The sequence below is a fragment of the Leptinotarsa decemlineata genome, unplaced genomic scaffold (genome assembly GCF_025532065.1).
Source record: "Leptinotarsa decemlineata unplaced genomic scaffold, Ldec_3_MD MMD2_tig00002082_RagTag_RagTag, whole genome shotgun sequence".
Lineage (NCBI taxonomy): Eukaryota > Metazoa > Arthropoda > Insecta > Coleoptera > Chrysomelidae > Leptinotarsa > Leptinotarsa decemlineata.
Genome location: NW_027412573.1, coordinates 2286750 through 2299912, shown reverse-complemented (window position 1 = coordinate 2299912; position 13163 = coordinate 2286750).

Sequence of the window (13163 nt, the reverse complement as noted above, 5' to 3'; positions counted from 1 at the left end):
ATAATGACAGAAGGTCAATTATTTCTCGTTTTATGATTGGGTTCACTCTATTTTTATCTAATAATTCTATTACTAAAGTAATAATATCATCAGGAAGTATGCTGGGAAATAGATTCTGCACATCAAAGGATAGTAATTTTGCCTTGTCTGGTAGAGGTATGTTCTCTATTTTATTGATTAAGTCATATGAGTTCCGTAGACTGAATTTTGGTTGGAAGTTACAATGGTTTAAGATGATATTGATTAGCCTTTCTGATATTTTCACGGATGGTGCAGTGACAAAAGAAACCACTGGTCTAATTGGATAACTCTGTTTGTGCAGTTTTATGAGTGAATATAATTTTGGCATTTGGGGGTTCATCAATGTTAATTTGAACTTTTCCCTTTCCGTAAAAAGTATGTTTGAATTTTTCAAAAATTCTTTCACTTATCTTTGGAATGAATTAGTTGCCTTTGCTATTGCTTGAATTTCTTGTATTGGCATAGATATGTGGATGACGTTTTGGTATGTTTTACAGGTACTAAGAGGCAATTAATAAACGAAATACTTGCCAAGAAAGTCTACACGAAAGCGATTCGAGACGTTTCTCCCATCGACAAGGTAGATAATCAAAATTATAGAGATTTAACCTATTTTGGACAACCAACGGAAAAAGTGGCTTCATTTTTGAGGTATTGAAATTGCATATAGAACAAGTAATACGATGGGAAAGCTAGTTAAAAATAATAAGGATAGAACATCCAAATTCGAGAAATCAGGAGTATATAAATTAAAGTGTGGAACGTGCCCTAAAGTATATATTGGTCAAACTAGCAGCACATTTAGGAATCGAGTCCAGGAACACCATAAGGGCTATGTAAATAAGAAAACAAATTCAACATATTCAAATCATCTTCTAGAAGAAAATCACATTTTTAATAAAGAGTTCGAAATTTTCACATTGAAAATAAAGGTTTGAAACTGAATCATTTGGAAGCAATGAAAATTAATAAACTTGAAAATTCAAACATTCTAATGAATGACCAACTAGATTGAACTTGTTTTCTCAAAAACCGAAAAAGAATTATTATTGATGTAGATGTGAGGCAATATGCTTTAGGTAATCATAATTGAGCAGGTACGAGATGTAGAGGTTCAGGTAATTTCGTACAGGTAGTCTCAATTGTGGTTACCTATGGTATATAAATATGAATGTAAGGATAATTTGATGTATTAATCACTTGAAAAAGCTAATGTTTAGCGAAACATGTGATATATTTTTTCAATAAAGTTTATGGAGATCAAATCGTTTAGGTGTAGTTTGTGAAATTACTATGGATCTTCATCAAGTAACGGCCGAATCAATCAGAAAAAAAATACACATAAGTTGGCTGCATCTCGTAGATATTCAATTTCAACCATCTTCATAAATGAAAGTCCAGTGAAGTCGAGGGGCGGATCTGGGTAGCTATTCTGTGGAACCTCCCTTTCCAATCCATCAGTCGGGAAGGTACCATCATCTTTCAATGAAGAGGAACCCCATCCTTTCGAGAAACTACCCCATTCTGCAATAAAGGATCCATAGGGATGACGTTTTTGATGCCTGACATAACGTCATTCATTCAGGAAATAAAAATATCCTTCATCATTCAGATTTGCTTTAAAAAAGAATGTTCCTTTGGTTACCCCAAATATGTTTTCTTACCCAGGTTGGATTTATGTCAAATCACCGCCGTTCCATGATATATGCCTCGAAACATTTTTCATTATCATCTTTATTTTCATCTTTTTTAGGTGGCATTGCATTTCTTTATGGCTATGAAGCATTTTTTCTAACCTAACAACGAAAACTTTTCACGATTCTGGTAGCGATACAAAATACAAAAATTTGAAACCCTCTTCAGAAATATAGATATAAAAACGATTCTTTCAATATAATTCAACTTATGTGTGTCAAATTCTGAAATTATTCAGTTATCACAACTGAATTTCACAACAACTCCTCCTTCGAGGATGTATTTTTCGTTGAATGTCTTTCCGAAATATGTACTACCGAAAAAAGAAAAAATCTGTCAATGAGATTAATTTGAAAAAATTATTGCAACAATTGAGTCGGAACTACATCTTTGAAACAGTAGTGACTACTATTTTCTGGAAGCTAGTCTTGACAGTTTCCTGTAAAGTTTTCACTAGCAGCGTTTATTGTTGAGCTATTCAACAATAGATGGCACATTACGAACGCATTTTCAATTCATTGGGACATTCAGTCATTGTCAAAGGATTTAGACAATGATTCAGTGTCATTATTTTCCTCGATATGATTCTGAAAGTATCTCTAGTGTTGTGTTGATATGATTATTTTTCAATACGGAAACTGAAAAAGAGTTTTTTCAGAATCTAAATCTAGATGAACATAGATAACCTATTATAGTTTAATTAAGTTGATTACATTTTTTCGTAGATAGAAAGAAACTTCAAATATCAAAGTAATTGTCAACTAATTGCACTCTTTCCCCTGAAAAAATTATAGAGGGTAATAAAATGAGAGAAGTGAATGAAAGAAAATTATGAAAACAGTGCATTCTGCAACACTGATGTTTTAATGAAACGGTGCATCTTATTTGACTATTCCTTCTCATTTGAATCAACATTTTCCATGGCACCGAATTGAGAGAAGAAGCATCACCGAATGGCCTGTACGGTATGCTCTCGTCTTATTTTTGATGTATCCTTAAATATGCTGTATAGAACAAAACGTCTTTAGAAAATTTGTGACAAATATTGTCGAGGACGCGTATTGGCATGACACAACTCAAAAACTGCAATAAGTATTAATAAAATTACTAGAGATTAAATTACATTAAAATTTCAATATTCAGTAGTTACTTACAGATTATTTATAAACACTAACTAGGGCGGTAAGGATGCTTAATTACGTTGAATAAAATTTTTAAGTAGGTCTTGACAAACAAAATGCATGCTATGCTAGTGTTTGATTTACTCGTAAAATTTTTTAACAGTTATTGTTGCAATAATGTTGTCTCTTCAGGAAAGAATAGAAATAGTTTTAATATGTGGTGAGAATACACCATACCGGCAAGTAGCTAACATTTTTAATGAACGGCATCCAGGAAGAAATGTTCAACATACTACTGTGTCAAGGATAATGTTGAAATTCAGAGGAACAGGATCCGTAGCAAATCAATTTGAGAAAAAGCACACTCCAAGTAAATATGATGAGGAGGCCCAACTTAACATTTGTTTAAAAGTTATTGAACACGGGCAAGAGAGGAAGTGTTAGAAAGATTTTATTAAAGAATAAATTTTGGCCTTTCAAGCCAAAATTTATTTACACATCAAAAGAACGAGATTTTGATGTCCGTTTGAGGTTTTCATTCTGGTTTCAAGGAGAAAGAGAAGAAAATATAAAGTTTCCGTATACAATTTTATGGACAAATGAGGCAACGTTCTCTTCAAATGGAACGGTAAGTTCTCAAAATTGCCGATGGTGGGCCCAAGAAAATCCCAATTTCACAGTTGAATGTGGTGATCAGTATTCCTTTAAAACTAATGTATGGTGTGGGATACTTAACGATCAAATAATTGGGCCATTTTTCTTTAGGGAAAATTTATCATCTGTCGGTTATCTCAACCTTTTGAATAATGAGGTTAGTGAAGTTTTAGATGATATGCCTTTAAATATTAAATACGACCTATGGTATCAGCTTGATGGCGCACCAATACATCACACGGTTGCTGTAAAACAGTTCCTCCAACAAATGTTCAGAGACAAAGTTATTGGACGTAACTGGGAACATTATTGGCCACCTAGATCACCCGACTTGACGCCTTTATACTTTTTCTTGTGGGGTTACCTGAAACAAAAAGTGTACCGAAGTAGACCATTTACTGACATACAACATCTGGAAAATACCATTCGCCAGTGCTGTGCAAATATAAATCCCCGATTTATTAAAAATGCAGTTACAGATGTCAGTAGGAGGCCCATGTGTATATTGAACATACTGAAATGTAGGCTATAAGTGTTTGACAACCTCATTTAGATCAATAAGTAATTTTTTGTACCTATTTATATTTTCTATAGTATTATTGTTGTTTGAAATTTATAATAATAATAATAGTTCTATCGAAATTATTTGCATTTTTTTTAGTTGCTCTGCTATTTCGAAATCAAAGGTTTGTATTAGAAAATAGCCAAGTGATTGAAACTTTGCACCAGTCATGTTGAAATGGAAAACTAATCTTTTTCATAGCAAAAAATGTTCGGGCATCCAATCCTTTGTTGCTCTTAGAGCATCCAGACTTCCAAATCCGGCCCTGGATGTTATAAGTATTTGTCATGAATTAGTGGCTTTTCATGGAGATTGCAACAGATTTCGTTGATGCTCCTCAAATAATTCACGTGTTGATTTCCCCAGTCTCGAAACGTTCAGTCCAAAAGATGCTTTAAACATATTCATAGATTCTTCATTTCTCCTTATATCTGTGTCGTCTCGTCAATTACGCACACAAAATTAATAATGTATTCAATCACAGAGAAAATTTATTCGTTCTCCTACACCATATCTCGGAAGAGTGTCGTTTAAAAATATTAGATTTATATAAACATTCACTGATATCGTATGGTTCTGCTTCAGTTACCATTCTTCCAGTTCTAGGCGTATAAAAGAAGGGCGAGTCTAATAATCCTTGGAACGACGGTATATTCGTTTGGTTCTTTTCGTTTTGGTGTGTGGACTCGTATATTGTGATCGAAATCGTTGGTGGTTTTGGAATTTTTCGGTTACGTAAGTACTTGCTTTGCTCATACTAATATTTTGTTCAAAATCCACCATATATTTCTAGTATAATCTCAAGTTTATAGAAATCCCTAACATTTTTCGAAGGTATGGAAACTGTTTATGCTGTTACTTTTTCAAAACTTAGGCTCTAAAGTTAGCCATTCACTTCAAGCAGACCCTCAGTTGCTTCGTACAAAATTTTATACAAACGTGTTAATTTTTCAAAAGTTCACTAAAAACTTTCTCTCCGCTGGTCCATCCTATCAGCCTTTTTATATTTCATTCACTTTCAGGAAGTATTCCATTTTCCAAGGGTGAATTACCACCCTATTTTATACATTGAACATCAACGTAATCTCCATGAAGAGCCACACAATTTCTTCCGGTGAGCATTTTTTTTTTGAGGTGTGCGAACAGCCAGTAGCCGCTGGGAGCCAAATCTGGCGAATACGGTGGATGGGGAGCAATTCGAAGGTCAATTCATGTAGTTTTGCCATTGTTTTCATTGACTTGTGACACTATGCGTTGTCTTGATGAAACACATTTTTCTTTGCCATATGCGGCACTAAACTTATTCCCAGCGAGCATCCTCTTGAGGTCTGAGAACAGAAATAAGTCGCTGGGTGCCAGATCTAGAGAATACGATGGTTTCGAAGCTCAGTCATGCAATTTTGCCATTGTTTTCATTGATTTGTGACACGGTCCATTGTCTTAACGAATCAGCACTTTTTTTTTCAGATAAGGCCATTTTTCTGCAATTTCGTCCTTCAAACGCTTCAAAAACGCTATCTAATAGTCGCTATTGATGGTTTTTTCTTTTTCAATTTGTACACCAAATATTTGTTGTGAAATTGAATCGGATATCACTGTGAGTCAGTAATTTCGGAACTCCACTCTGTTAACTATCTACTCAGAAAAATTAGATCACTTTTGACGGGAGAACAACTGATCAGGTTATATTATACACAGGTCGAATCCCGACTAAGATATAGAATATGTTATTGGGGGTCATCCATTTGTTTTAATGATGTGTAAAGTTGATCCGTTGATCCTCTAGTAGTAGAGATTTTTTTACACTTATCAATTTCAACCTTGACGTGTCTCTACATATTTGAAGTGTGTGTTTTTGTATTTTGTAATTTAAACTCTTTTGAAACTAACAAGCAAATTCACGCTAATGATATAAAACAGCGAGATGACCTACATGCGCCATTTCCAAGGACTAATCTTTTATCTTGGCCACCCACTGTAACTGGGCAAAGGCTGTTCAACAAACTTCCGACCAAAATTAAATCATGTGTAACATTGAAAGTATTCAAACAATGACTCAGGAAGCACCTGTTGAAAGGCGGGTTTTACTCCTTAAAAGAGTCTCAGTCATAGGTTAGGTTAGGTTAGGTTAGGTTAGGTTAGGTCCAAAGTGAGTGGGTTTATTCCACCCGCCACCACAACCCGCGAAGGTTTATTGTGGCTCAGACCTATTCACACCCGACCAAATGAACTCAGCTTCTTAACGAAGCCGATTCGTTTGTATGGTGAGTGGTCTTTCAGGGCAGATGGTAAGAGTGCAGCTCTGTCAAACTCTAAAACTCGAACTCGAAGTATGCTGTTTCATCATTTTCCAAACAGAGGTGACACGCACTGTCTTCCAACAGTCCGAGTCTCTGCATATGCTGATTAAAATGACAGTGGCCTGTTAGACATCGTAGTTCATTCCTACTGCAGTCCAACAACTGTTTGGTATCAAGCTTCGAAGGGTGAATAAACGGCTTGGAGTGAGCCAATTCTGGAAGATTCTGCCAGAAGTACATAAATCTTCTTGCCATCCAGGTGTTCAATATTTGTTTGGCAATGCCTAAAGTGATGCCTATGACAGATTCTGGTCCGATGAAGCTGCTTGCAGCACCCTCCTTTGCAAGGCAGTCAACAGCCTCATTGCCTTCCAGACCAGTATGGTCAGAAATCCAGACTACAGACAATCCGTTAAGTCTTCCTATCGAGGAGAGTCGTTTTTTGGCAATCTGCTACCAATTTAAACGTTGCTTGGTAGGAGCCAAGAGCTTCCGAAGCCGCATGACTGTCCGAAAATATTTTTTTGACTTGTGTATGAGGTAAGATTCTTCCAAACCCTCCGCACATAAATTTCCGCTTGAAATACATAGGTTCCTAGGCAGGTTGATATCTCTGTCCTGACTATCTGCTCCTAATATTTTTTTCTCCCGGAGGATTCAGTCCCCTGTACTCGGGAACATGAGTTTATAAGGCAGTTCGCAGTTGACAGTTGGAGGCATAAAGTCAGGGGTCATTTCCAGAATTACGTGACTTCCAGTATCAACCAACAGACTGTTGCACTCTGCATTGAATTGATTTGTGCAATAAGCAATTTGCTCAAGTCTATAAGCAGTCCATCTAGCCTCTCTCCCCAGAAAAATGGAGAGGAGGTAGATCTAGAAGGATCTCTATGGCCGCTGACGGTGTGGTACTTATGGCACTACTGATGGCCAGGCAAGCCTGTCTCTGTGAGCCAGAGAGCTTCGCTTGGGCCATTTTCTGTAAAGCCTCCGGCCACCAAGCAATTACACCCTAAGTTATCATTGGTCAGACAATCATCACATAAATCCAATATATATGTTTGGAACCTACACCCCAAGTTCTACCAGAAATCCTTCGACATGTCCATAGGGACAGTCTGGCTTTGTGTAAAACTTTCTCCAAGTGAGTGTTCCAGGTGAGTTTTTTATCAAAGACAATGCCAAGATATGTCACCTCCGTTCCAAATGGAATAACCTCATCATTGAGGGAAAGTGGCGTTAGATCGTCCAATTTTCTCCTCCTGGTGAAGAGTTGACAGACATCTGCTCCTACAGACACCAACTGAATAACGTCCATCGTGCTTTGGAGAATATTACAGGCCACTCTTCCGACGTGGACCTTGCCAAGATGACAAGGTCATCTGCATAAGCTTGCAGATCCACTTTTCATCTATCGAGGGCGTCAAAAAGACTATCTATCAGGAGCGACCACAGAAGGGGAGATAGTACCCCACCTTGAGGGCAGCTTCTGGTGACCCTGAACCTAATTGTTTCGCCTTGATGAGCCGTAGTTGCAGTTCTTTTTACCAGCATAGCATAGATCCAGCCAGTTGTGGTCGATCCTGACCAGAGATGATCCTATAGATTCAAGTAATGCATTGTCAAATGCTCCTTCAATATCGAGAAATACAGCAACTGCTGTATTTCAGTTCACTTTTTTCAGGTAATTATCTACTGTTTTTGACAAATTCTATACAATACCTGTTTCTGTATGTCACTAAGGAAATAAAGAGGAGGAAGAGGAATGAAATACTCTGAAAGAATTCCGATTTTCAATTGTGGAATATCATTGACTTTAGGTCGATGATGGTCACTATCTTGCACTGATGAGTGGCTGATAAGCCCGAAACCGGTCTGCAAGTGTGCCCGTTTCATAATTTAAGGTCGACTCTTTCAGTTGTATCGCTAATTGCATATGCAGGACATTTTCTGTGAAGATTCCTGCACTGACGCCTGTCGGATATAATCCAACGCCCTTCGTGGTATTAGCCAGATGAATAGTTGTTTTCTGATAGGCGTCAGTCCATTAAACCTACTGTGTAGGTATATAGAGACTGGCTTGAACGTTTGAAGTTCCATTTGCTTTAGATTTGAAAATAAAGTATTATTATTATTATTATTATCATTCACAGGATTGCTACACAATAAAGAATATCAAAATTATTGACGCCCACTCAAAATGTACTATTGATGAATTTTTATTCATTTTTCAATGTTTTGTAAGGGCTGAAATAACCACCATCAGCGCCACGTGTTTTTTATGAATTCGAACAGGTTCAGTTTATGGTTTCAAGAATCAGTTCGATTACTCGATGATAATTTTAATTGATTAAAGCGTGACTTCATGATACCAATAAAAGCAAGAACAATTACATTTGCAGCATTATTTGATTTGAATAACGCCTATGAATAAGTTACTTTCTTGAAATTACCATGAGATACTGGAATGACAATATGTGTGTAATGGATTCCTGTATTGAAAAAATGTCTAATCGTTCAAGAGCAGACGAAGGCCACAACCTTTTACTCTGGTCTTTATGCATTGTAAGTATATCGAAAGGGTCATATGAATGTAACAGAGTTGCATATAAGTAATATTTATTCATTGGGTGTGTGAGAATATGGAAGTCGAATTGAAAATTGTGTAATTGCCTTCGAATTTCGAGAAACTTCATATTTCAGATGATTTTATTAATTATTTGTCAATGTTGGAAATAACACCGTTGGTAATTGAATACCCGAAAGTGACAAACATTATGCAATGCATAAGAAATTACCATCAAACTTGTTTGGCTCATTCATTGTCTCTACCCCGATGGGGACCGAATCAGGTTTTTAGAGTTCGGCAGAGCCGTACTCTTACCATTCGACCTGAAAGACCACTCAACATACAAACCAATCGGCTTCATTGAGAACCTGGGTTTACAATCCTAATGATTATTCAAGCAAGTATTTAGAAAATTTTATTAGCGATCACGAGCTATCGCAAATCATAAACTCACCAACAAGAGTGTGTGAGAAAAGTTCGATACTGATAGATTTAATAATGGTCACACAAACAGAACCAGATCGTGGTGAACCGACTGCAAAGCGTGCAAAAATGCAACAGTCGGCTAGCAAAGTTATGGTATCATTATTTTGGGATGCACATGGTATAGTATCCATCCAGCAAAGGCAAAAACTATCCACATCGACCATTACATAGGTTATTAGAGTGTTTGAAGGACGAAGTAACGGAAAAACGGACTCATTAGAAGAAAAAGGAAGTGATTTTTCATCAAAACAATGCACCGTGTCACGAATCAATGAAAACTATAGCAAAATTGTATAAATTGGGATTCCCGCATCCACCATATTCTCCAGATCTGGACCTCATCGACATTTTTCTATTCTCAGACCTCAGGAGAATGCTCGCTAGGAAAAAATAGCGTTGATGAAGAATTACTCGTTCAAACTGAGGTGTATTTTGAGGCTAAAAACAAACAGTACTATAAAAATGAGATCAAAAACTTGACCGTTGTAATCGTTGTATCGCCCTCAAAGGCAACTATATTGAATAATGAAATGAAATTTTATCAACAATTTTTTTGTCCATGAAAACCTACGGTAATTATATTTCAATGAAGATATACTTTAAATATCATGACTTCCAGTTGGTTTATCAAAAAAGTTATCTGTTCTCTACCGGTTAACCTTGTACACCAAATTTCATTGCGAAACCTCTTGCGACCTTTTTTATCTCACATCGACCAACGCATACGTCACACTCACAGCAGAACCTCGTTTTTTATTAAGGATGTAAAGAGAATGTTCACATGTTTTCAGTATTACGAGGACTTATGGCCGTCGAAAGGTTACAATCGCTCACAGAAAAACAAGCTGATTGTAAACTTTTCACTCGTCATTGCCTTGATCTTGAACCCATTTGTATTTATTTTATTCACTTCAAGCGCTACCTCAGTCAATCCATAATTATTTCAATCGAGCCACATTCCAAGGATCTTCGCAATCGTTAGCTATAATTATATTGTTTTCATCTACATATATTCACGTGATATGTACCGCTGATATGTACCGCTCTTGGTGAAATCAAATATGCCAAATCACTTGAACTTTTCTCGTGAAAGTATCTATAGGAGAGAGACAAATCTCCAACCTTTCTTTGATGTTCCAGCCTCTCAAGGTTGCAAGTATTGCAATCAGCAGGATGGCTCTTTTCTGGATGGAATCCACCAGATTCAGGGTGCAGTTTTTGAAGTTTCAGGGTTTGTTTGGTGGCGGAGCTCCATACATGAGAACAATACTCCAAAGAAGGTCTATTCTGAGCGTTATAAAGCTTCATAAACGAGAAGATTTAGATAATCCCTCTGATCTTCGCCCTATTTCTCTAATACCAACTATATCGAAAGCCATCGAAAAACTAGTTAAGATTCGAATGAAGGATTTCTTATTTTTACATCATAAGTAAAGATCAATTTGGATTCCAGGCCGGAAAAAGCACTCACGATGCAATTTTTTCTTTTCTGTACAATCTTTATTCAGAAATAAATGCTGGTGATGCAGCCGCAGCAGTTTTCTTCGATCTCTCTAAAGCATTCGATTGCGTTAATCACAATATACTGCTTAGAAAACTCAATCGTTATGGGTTCAAGAGCGCCATCATGCATAAACCACATATCTCTTCGGGTTTGCAATGGAACATGTTCCAAAAGTCCATTCAAATCGTTCTGAATGAACTCCAAATAACGTTCTCCATTCAATCGGTCCTGTAGAACGAATGGTCCTATAAGATAGTTTCCTATGATACCAGCCCAAACATTCACGTTGAATTTCCGTTGGTGTTTGGTTTGCAATATCCCATGGGGATTTTCTTCGGCCCATATATGGAGATTATGAGAGTTGATAACTCCACCTCTACTGAAACCTACTTCATCAGTGAATAAAATTCGATTAATAAAAGTCATATCCTCTCTTTGCCTATCCATGAACCAATTGGCATATTCCAGTCGTGCTGGAAAATCTTGAGGTGTCATGGCATGTACCTTTTAGATGTGAAATGGGTGGAGCAGTTGTTCCCTAATTATTCTATGAATAGTGGACTTGGATGTATGGAACTGTTCTGATAGATTTCTGATGCTCATTGAAGGATCATCAGCGACGGCTTCCAAAATATTTTCCTCCAATACAACGGTACGTACAGTCCTAGGAGCGCCCTCGCCACCTCGTTTTGGCAAAACTGTACCTACAATAATATCGAAATAAAACAACGTGCTCAAATCAATTATCAATTATTACATACCTGTCTCCCTCAAGCTGCGATCGACACGCTCGAATGTTTCTCTTGACGGTACCGTTCGATTGGGAAAATGCTCGGAATACAGACGACGAGCTTCTGCAGCATTACAAAATGCTCGTCCATAAAATACATGCATATCTGCATATTCATTGAATGTAAACTGTTCGGCCATATCAAAAATATTCAAAATATCCTATAGAATATTGACAATACAATGATAGTCATATGACAACGCACCACTCAACAAAACAAAATCGCATTCCAGTTTCTCATTTTTTATCAAAACTTTCTAAAAGGTTTTTTTGTCAACATCTGTGAAAGAAATGGAACATAATTATTCCCTGGATATTTTTCACCTGATCATGTGCAGCCGTTTTTGTAGTTCATTCGTTTGCTTTTTATTAGTATAGTAAATATTTTTTCCGATGTGCGTTTTTTCAGCTAAATTTAGATTCGTGTTAAAGAATTTCTCCCATAAAATTATAATTATCAGTGAAACTCCTCAACAGTTTAGCTGTGAAGAAGAATTTGAAACATTCGAATGTTGAGTTTCATGAGATTCAGATAACTGATCAACACAAAACGTGATTCTCCACACGTATTATGTACATACAAAATATGGAATGAATTCGATATTTCATAGTAGAGTAGTGACTTAAACTTCCATATAGGTACTGTACTTTTTGTTTACGACTTCATTTTAGCATACTTTGTATTATTTCTGTTATAAATGTTGTTGAATTAACGTTATCATTATTATTTCTGCTTTGATAATTATTCATTTCAAATAATGGTGGACGAGCGGGTTTGATGTCGTCGAGTAGAACTACATTTTTATCAAGACTCGTTGCTCCGATCGACTTTCCACACGAGTACTTTTATTCATAAAATTGTCCAAGTAACCTTATTTTGTTGAAAAATATTGAAAAATATCTGTCATTTCAAAGTTTTGGGGTGTGGACCATCGGGGGTAGTCCGTTCCTGACTTTGTAGGAAAACAACTGACTCCTGCATGAAAGCTCATCGGCGGAATTCATTTGTTTAGTCAATTACCAAAATTTGGATGATTTTGAATATTCACTTGAAAAGTTATCAAAGAAAAACATTTTTCATTTTGTAACTTCGAGGGCCCGAGGGGTGATATTTTGACCCCATCTATACATTCCCGAGAGGAAAAGAGGAAGTCCAGGGACACCCTGTATACATAAACATTAACATATACATAAATATAGACACACAGATATATACATTATCATTATTATAAAACTATCAGAAAACAAAGTTTTTGGTATGCGGTGACGAGCAAAAAACGTTCTTCAAAAGCATTATTACATTTGCAGCAGTTGTATTTGCGTTCAGGCGAATCAATTCTACGTATTTTGAAAAATAGTATATGACAATCAAATACTGCTTTTTGTCCAGTTCAAAAAAATCACCTCCTAATTTTTTCCATGGCTGTGATGGTACTTCATGTGGACATGATGGTTCTTTCA